The sequence below is a fragment of the Ammospiza caudacuta genome, unplaced genomic scaffold (genome assembly GCF_027887145.1).
Source record: "Ammospiza caudacuta isolate bAmmCau1 unplaced genomic scaffold, bAmmCau1.pri scaffold_191, whole genome shotgun sequence".
Lineage (NCBI taxonomy): Eukaryota > Metazoa > Chordata > Aves > Passeriformes > Passerellidae > Ammospiza > Ammospiza caudacuta.
The window spans coordinates 204,167-211,666 of NW_026682970.1; positions in this window are offsets into that span (position 1 = coordinate 204,167).

Here is a 7,500-nt window from a genome sequence, read left to right on the forward strand (position 1 = left end):
GGGGTAGACCTGGTGTCCAAGGCCCCGGGGTAGACCTGGTGTCCCAGCGCCCGGGGTAGACCTGGTGTCCCAGCGCCCCGGGTAGACCTGGTGTCCAAGGCCCCGGGGTCGACCTGGTGTCCCGGGGCCCGGGGTAGACCTGGTGTCCCAGCGCCCGGGGTAGACCTGGTGTCCAAGGCCCTGGGGTAGACCTGGTGTCCCAGCGCCCGGGGTAGACCTGGTGTCCAAGGCCCTGGGGTAGACCTGGTGTCCCAGCGCCCGCGGTAGACCTGGTGTCCCGGCGCCCGGGGTAGACCTGGTGCCCTAGGGCCCGGGCTAGACCTGGTGTCCAACGCCCCGTCGTAGTCCTGTTGTCCCGGGCCGGCCTTAGGCCACGGCTGCCTTGCCCGTGGCTGGACCTGTGGTGCCTGGCCGGACTCCCTCTTCGGGTGCCTAGCAAGCCCGAAAAGTATGCAGACGGCGCCAGGGGGACTGATGGGAGAGGGCGGGTGGGGCGCCCCCAACCGCCGATGGGCGTGGGCGGCTCCGGCAGAGACGGCAAGGGCAGGGGTAAGGGCAGGGGCGGGCGCGGGGACGGGGACGGGGCCAGGGACAGGGAGTGAGGGCACGCGAGAGCGTGCACGCGGACGGGCAGCCAGGCGGCCGGGCGGGCGGGCGGGGGCAGGTGGCGGGGGGCGGCGAGGGGGCGGGGACGGTTGTCCGCGCGCGCGTGTGCACGCGCGGCGGTGTGGTGGCCTGAAGGGATGACCTTGGGGAGTGAACGTGCGCACGGGGGGGGGGGTGGGTGTGGCGCTGTATCTGTGTCTGTGCGGACGAGGGCCAAGGGCCGGCGGCTTCGTGCCGGCCCCGGGCGCCTCGGCCCCGAGCCCCCACGGCCCCCTAGACTGACGTCGAGGGCGGAAGACCTCTGCGGACCGTGAAAGAACCCGGCCGAAAGTGGCCGCCTGTGTGCTGGCGGTGGTGCCGGCGGCAGCCGCCTCTACCGGTGGGCGGGGCGGGGCGGGGCGAGCCGCATCGGGGGCCAGGGGGGCCGGGCTGTGTAGGGTCTCAGGAGGGCGTGGGTGGGACAGGGCGGGGGCGGGGGCGGGGGGTTGGTGGGGGCGCTGTTTCGCCAGTTCAGCGTGTCAGCAGGCAGACCACGGGGCACGGGTTGCCCGTCGGCTCGGCTGGGAGTGCTCTGGATACGAAACGAGGAGAAATAAAATGTGCCAATTGTTATTGTCGGTTTGTTTTTCCGGATGAGTTTCTCGTTCCAAGCGAATAGAGGAGCCATTCTACCCAAATCCAAACCACAAGACCACCGACCCCCCCCCAAAAGATAACAGCCTCAAAACTCAGCATCCAACAGAGCCGAACCTAGAAACAACAAACAATAAAGAAAGAAAGAAAAAAAAAAAAAAACCAAACAAACCGAAAAAAAACCACCAAAACCCACCAAAAAAAAAAAAAAAAAAAAAAAAAAAAAAAAAAAAATCCCGAATGACCAACACAATAAACCCCGAAAATATGTATTGATCTTGAAAGCGGGGTGGGGCTCATTGTGCGCGACGGGGCTGATCGAGCCGTCTGGCTCCGGGGTGATATGAGGCTGTGAGCTTAGCCCGGCTCCGGGGTCGATGGGGACGGTGAGGCACCCGGGCTGCGGGCGACGACAGGGAGATGGGAGGCCCACCCCGGGTCCGGGCCGGCCCTGGCTCACCAGGACAAGCCGGCTCCGGCGCTGCCGCGGCTCGCCGTGGCGCCCGGGAGGCAGGCGGCTGTGAAGGGACACCAGGTCTACCACGGCTCCGGCCGGGGACACCAGGTCTACCCCGGATTGATCGGGACACCAGGTCTACCCCGGATTGATCGGGACACCAGGTCTACCCCGGGGCCTTGGACACCAGGTCAACCCCGGGCGCTGGGACACCAGGTCTACCCCGGGCGCTGGGACACCAGGTCTACCCCGGGGCCTTGGACACCAGGTCTACCCCGAGCCCTGGGACACCAGGTCTACCCCGGGGCCTTGGACACCAGGTCTACCCCGGGCGCTGGGACACCAGGTCTACCCCGAGCCCTGGGACACCAGGTCTACCCCGGGGCCTTGGACACCAGGTCTACCCCGGGGCCTTGGACACCAGGTCTACCCCGGGCCCTGGGACACCAGGTCTACCCCGGGGCCTTGGACACCAGGTCTACCCCGAGCCCTGGGACACCAGGTCTACCCCGGATTGATCGGGACACCAGGTCTACCCCGGGGCCTTGGACACCAGGTCTACCCCGGGGCCTTGGACACCAGGTCTACCCTGAGCCGGGACACCAGGTCTACCCCGAGCCGGGACACCAGGTCTACCCCGGAGCCCGGGACACCAGGTCTACCCCAGGGCCTTGGACACCAGGTCTACCCCGGGCCCTGGGACACCAGGTCTACCCCGGGCCCTGGGACACCAGGTCTACCCCGGGGCCTTGGACACCAGGTCTACCCCGAGCCCTGGGACACCAGGTCTACCCCGGGGCCTTGGACACCAGGTCTACCCCGGGCGCTGGGACACCAGGTCTACCCCGGGCCCTGGGACACCAGGTCTACCCCGGGCCCTGAGACACCAGGTCTACCCCGGGGCCTTGGACACCAGGTCTACCCCGAGCCCTGGGACACCAGGTCTACCCCGGGGCCTTGGACACCAGGTCTACCCCGGGCGCTGGGACACCAGGTCTACCCCGGATTGATCGGGACACCAGGTCTACCCCGGGGCCTTGGACACCAGGTCTACCCCGAGCCGGGACACCAGGTCTACCCCGAGCCCCGGGACACCAGGTCTACCCAAGGGCCTTGGACACCAGGTCTACCCCGGGCCCTGGGACACCAGGTCTACCCCGGGGCCTTGGACACCAGGTCTACCCCGGATCGATCGGGACACCAGGTCTACCCCGGATCCGGCGGGACACCAGGTCTACCCCGGATCCGGCGGGACACCAGGTCAACCCCCGAGCCCGGGACACCACGTCTACCCCGGGCCCGGCGGGACACCAGGTCTACCCCGGATTGATCGGGACACCAGGTCTACCCCGGATCCGGCGGGACACCAGGTCAACCCCGGAGCCCGGGACACCAGGTCTACCCCGGGCCCGGCGGGACACCAGGTCTACCCCGGAGCCCGGGACACCAGGTCTACCCCGGAGCCCGGGACACCAGGTCTACCCCGGATCCGGCGGGACATCAGGTCTACCCCGGGCCCGGCGGGACACCAGGTCTACCCCGGAGCCCGGGACACCAGGTCTACCCCGGAGCCCGGGACACCAGGTCTACCCCGGATCCGGCGGGACATCAGGTCTACCCCGGATCCGGCGGGACACCAGGTCTACCCCGGAGCCCGGGACACCAGGTCTACCTCGGGCCCGGCGGGACACCAGGTCTACCCCGGAGCCCGGGACACCAGGTCTACCCCGGAGCCCGGGACACCAGGTCTACCCCGGATCCGGCGGGACATCAGGTCTACCCCGGAGCCCGGGACACCAGGTCTACCCCGGGCCCGGCGGGACACCAGGTCTACCCCGGAGCCCGGGACACCAGGTCTACCCCGGATCCGGCGGGACACCAGGTCTACCCCGGATCCGGCGGGACACCAGGTCTACCCCGGAGCCCGGGACACCAGGTCTACCCCGGATCGATCGGGACACCAGGTCTACCCCGGATCCGGCGGGACACCAGGTCTACCCCGGAGCCCGGGACACCAGGTCTACCCCGGGCCCGGCGGGACACCAGGTCTACCCCGGAGCCCGGGACACCAGGTCTACCCCGGATCCGGCGGGACATCAGGTCTACCCCGGATCCGGCGGGACACCAGGTCTACCCCGGAGCCCGGGACACCAGGTCTACCTCGGGCCCGGCGGGACACCAGGTCTACCCCGGAGCCCGGGACACCAGGTCTACCCCGGAGCCCGGGACACCAGGTCTACCCCGGATCCGGCGGGACATCAGGTCTACCCCGGAGCCCGGGACACCAGGTCTACCCCGGGCCCGGCGGGACACCAGGTCTACCCCGGAGCCCGGGACACCAGGTCTACCCCGGAGCCCGGGACACCAGGTCTACCCCGGGCCCGGCGGGACACCAGGTCTACCCCGGGCCCGGCGGGACACCAGGTCTACCCCGGATCCGGCGGGACACCAGGTCTACCACGGAGCCCGCCCGGGGCCGGCGGAGGTCGGCCTTGCCCCCGGCTGGCGTGCGCCTTCCGGGGACACCAGGTCTACCTCGCCCCGGCGTGACTTAGTCAAATTTCGGAGGGTGCCGGGTAGACCTGTTGTCTCGGCCGGCTGCGGAAGTTCACCAAGGGGTCGCTGTTGCCGGCCGCCTCCGGCTGCCTCATCGTAAGAGGCGGCCTGCGGCGGCGCCTTCTCCCGGTCAAGCTCCATCGGTCCCCTAGGAGGCCGCGGCGGCTTCGGACGCGTCTGTCCGTATTATGGGAGCGAGGTGACGGGCCGCATCCCCGCAGGTTGGTTTCATCCCGTGCCTGCGCCTAAGGCGGAGTGGAGTGGCCAGGCTGGTGCAGCCGGCAGGGCAAAGCAAGTGCCGCCTAGCCGGGACGAGTCTTTGTGGCTGTGTCCCGGCTCCCGTCTTTCCCGAGAAAAGTTGGTACAGTGAGAGGGGCGCCGAGAGAGAAGGGCAACCGGAGAAGGGGGCGAGAGCTCTCCCCGCCAGGCCGAGAGAGAGGGGCAGCCGGAGAAGGGGGCGAGAGCTCTCCCCGCCAGGCCGAGAGAGAGGGGCAGCCGGAGAAGGGGGCGAGAGCTCTCCCCGCCAGGCCGAGAGAGAGGGGCAGCCGGAGAAGGGGGCGAGAGCTCTCCCCGCCAGGCCGAGAGAGAGGGGCAGCCGGAGAAGGGGGCGAGAGCTCTCCCCGCCAGGCCGAGAGAGAGAGGGGCAGCCGGAGAAGGGGGCGAGAGCTCTCCCCGCCAGGCCGAGAGAGAGAGGGGCAGCCGGAGAAGGGGGCGAGAGCTCTCCCCGCCAGGCCGAGAGAGAGGGGCAGCCGGAGAAGGGGGCGAGAGCTCTCCCCGCCAGGCCGAGAGAGAGGGGCAGCCGGAGAAGGGGGCGAGAGCTCTCCCCGCCAGGCCGAGAGAGAGGGGCAGCCGGAGAAGGGGGCGAGAGCTCTCCCCGCCAGGCCGAGAGAGAGGGGCAGCCGGAGAAGGGGGCGAGAGCTCTCCCCGCCAGGCCGAGAGAGAGGGGCAGCCGGAGAAGGGGGCGAGAGCTCTCCCCGCCAGGCCGAGAGAGAGGGGCAGCCGGAGAAGGGGGCGAGAGCTCTCCCCGCCAGGCCGAGAGAGAGGGGCAGCCGGAGAAGGGGGCGAGAGCTCTCCCCGCCAGGCCGAGAGAGAGGGGCAGCCGGAGAAGGGGGCGAGAGCTCTCCCCGCCAGGCCGAGAGAGAGGGGCAGCCGGAGAAGGGGGCGAGAGCTCTCCCCGCCAGGCCGAGAGAGAAGGGCAGCGAAAGACGATCCGAGAGAGCCGCTCGGGCGGCCGAGGCGAGGCGGAGAGAGAGAAGCTGCGAGCGTGTCCCGTTCCGGCCCGGCTTCTGCCGGCCGATTCGCAAGGGGGGGCGTCCCCCCTGGGCAGCGGTGGCGGGCGAGGCGGCGGCGCCTCGTCCCTTTCGTGCCTGGCCTTAAGCCGGGGCCCACTCGGCGGGCACTGTTTTGGGCTGTCGGTCCGCCTCGGCGGCGGTCGGCCCGCCCGGTAAAGCTGTGGAGCCCGGGGTCGGGGTGCCCCCGTCCCCGGCCCGCGTTGTTGAAGCCGTCCCCCTTCCTCGGCCCTAAGCCGGGGACCCGCGTTGGCGGGCAGAGTTTTTTGGAGTTGGCGGACCCGGCACCCGACGGAGAGAGCCCCCCGGACTTGTCGCGGGCGAGGCGGCGGCGCCTCGCCCACCTCGGTCGTGGCCGCATCGACCGAGCCGCTTATGCCGGGCGGGCTGGGTTGCCACGCGGGCCCGTGTTTTTTTTTTTTTTCCCCCCCCGCGGTTTAGGCGTGCCGGCGTGCGGGCAGAGTGGGGGCACCCGCCCGTCCGGCCTCCGCGGATCTTTTTGATTTTTCTCCGGCGGCCCTAAGCCGCGGCACCGAGAAGCGTTGCGACGAAGGCGCGCGAGGGCGGCGAGAGAGAGAAGGGAGCGAGCGGGATGCCGGCGGGTCCGTGGGGGAGTGAGTCTCGTAACTCGCCCCCCGGGTCCCCGGTGTCCCGGGCCCGCGGCCCCCGTGGCTAGCACGGATCGTTGCGAACGCGTCTCCATGTGCCTTTTTTTGTCGTGCCGCTCCCCCGGCTATTTTTTTCCCGGAAAGGGAGAGCCGGCCGCCGGTGGCGCGGTCCGGTGGCACTTTATCTCGCACGCTCGGCCGGGTTCCCCGGGCCGGAAGGGGAAGCCGAGTCCCCCCGGCCTGGCGGGCCAGCCCAGTCCCAGTCCTGCCGTTGCCTAGCCGAAAGGGAAGTCGTTGGCGCCCGCGGGAAAACGGGCGGGCGGGTGGCGGCACCCCCCGCGCTCCTCCTCTGCCGCGAGCGCTCCGCAGGCGGGGCTGGGCGGCCGTCGCCGTTGTCCCAGGACCGTGGCCGTGGGGCCCTTGTCGCTGTTGGCGCGGCTCCTTCCTCGGCCGCGCCCGATCGATGAGGCTTTTCGGGTGGCGTCGGAGAGGGCCCTCGGCCGGCCGGCTCTCCTTCCGGGGCTTCTCTGTCGCGGGGAAGTCACGGCGGGGGTGTCCGGTGCTCGGGCAGGGCGGTCTCCTCTCCAGTTCGCTTCCCGTCGCAGGCGAGGTGTCGCCCCTCCCGCTGCCGCGGAGGGCGTCTTTACCGACCCCAGCTGTGTGACGGCCGCGTGGCCCCGCTAGCCTTCAGGTGTCCTTAAAAAACCACGCGAGGTGCCGGTGCCGGCCCCGGTCCGGGGAGCGCCCGTGGGTGCCGGCCGCGAGCAGCGCCGGGCGGCGGTGCGGTTGGAGCTGAGCCGCGGGGATGATGGAGAGAGCGAGACACAGAGAGAGAGAGAGGCTGAAAATGACCCCGAACCGATGGGGCGCGGACGGGGGACCAGAGCCCGATCCGCGCGCTCCTTTGCCGTTCCGCCGCCTGCTGCAGAGCGAGCCGCCCCGGCTGAAAAGGGGGCCTCGGTGTCCGGGCCGCGCCCGCCTCGTCGGGTCGCTGTCTCCTCTAGCACGTCCGGTGCTTTCCGCGCGGCCCGGTGGGGGGACGCGCCGGACGGGGTTTCGCTCCCTGCGAGCGTGCCCCGCTCGGCCCAACCTCGCCGGCGGCCGGTCGCTCGCCGGCGACCGGTCGGCGGGCGGGTGGTTCGGCTTTGTGGGGGGCGGGTCAGCCCCGGCCGAGCCCCGTTCCGTGCGCCGCGCGCCGTGACTTCCAGCGCGAGGCCGAGTCTCGAAGCGGGGCGCGGGCCCCGGGGAAAACGCGCGAGCGAGCGAGGAAAGCCCAGAGAGAGAGGGGGGAAACGAAAAAGCCCCGAGTTTCTCGCGCGAACGAGAGCCGAAAGGGAGAAGACGGAGCCTC